We start from the raw sequence: 1,115 nt of genomic DNA on the forward strand, positions 1-1,115 counted from the left end.
GAACCCTGTATTTGTGTTGATAATTTTTGCAGTCTGAACAAAGTGCACTTTTTAAAATTATTATTATAAAAAGAATTCCCTTTATTATTTTAGAGATATTTATTTATCTCTTTATTTTTAATACTTTTTCTTATTTTGTGATTATGGTGAAGGGGAGAAATTAGACAAAGGCTGCTCTTCAGCCTGTGCAAAGAAAAAAAGAAGGGGAGCAAATTGATGTCCATTTTGGAGTGCAGTGGGGAGGTGAGTATTGATGAAAATTTCCATTAATCTCAGTTTATATTCAACCAGTATTTAGACATACTTTCAGTTGTGTGTCAATTGATAAGATGTATTCAAAAAGAAAGTAAAACGTCCATTACACTTCAGCCATCTGCATCTACACTGTTCAAAGTTTGTTTGGTATTCAAATTGGAATTGAAGCCCAAAATAACAAATAAGGTCAGAGTACCATTTATATCTAAACAACTGTTGAGGCTGTGGCATAAGCTTGGTGAGAATTCAGAATAGAATAGAATAGAATAGAATATGTCTTTATTACCAAGTGTACCGGGGTCACAAGGAATGGGGGGTGGGGGTGGGGGGGAATATACATAAGATATGAACATAAATCGAAAATCATACACAACACAGATACAGTAGAAATTAGGATACATACAAGTACATATCAATATAAAAACTTGTGCATACTCACAGATGCACGCTCTGCACACGTACACACACATACACACACACACACGCGCATGCACGCACGCACACACAAACACACGCGCGCACACACACGTTTGAACAGAAGCTGCATTGTACATGTGGATGGGGCTGATGGCAGCCCCAGGTTCAGGTTGTGGCAGTGGTTCGCTGTCAGTGTCACTGCATGACGTTATTCTTTGGTGGAAACGCTGAAGGTGTCATTTGTGTAGACTGCAGTGGATTAAACTGCCACACGAACCAGGATTCATTTTCAGGTTGGCACGCTTGTGTCATTTTTGCTGGTTACTTTGCTTGACTAAATAATAAGGAAATAAAAACAACGAAACAAATGCATAGAAGTAAGCAAGAAAACTTTAAATGTTGTCTTTGTCATGGAAGTTAGCTCAAAAGTGCAGCAAATTATA

The 1,115-nt window shown here is 37.6% G+C and overlaps 1 protein-coding gene across 1 annotated transcript in view; it reads left to right on the forward strand.

Moving 5' to 3' along the window:
- Window positions 1-555, forward strand: part of LOC143298955 (uncharacterized) — a 20,479-nt gene extending 19,924 nt beyond the window's left edge. The window contains exon 6 of the mRNA XM_076612005.1: window positions 1-555. This exon is cut by the window's left edge and continues 2,241 nt beyond it. The gene's annotated coding sequence lies outside the window, so the exon portion shown is untranslated.
- The last annotated feature ends 560 nt before the right edge of the window (window positions 556-1,115 follow it).

This window comes from Babylonia areolata, chromosome 24 (assembly GCF_041734735.1).
Source record: "Babylonia areolata isolate BAREFJ2019XMU chromosome 24, ASM4173473v1, whole genome shotgun sequence".
NCBI lineage: Eukaryota > Metazoa > Mollusca > Gastropoda > Neogastropoda > Buccinidae > Babylonia > Babylonia areolata.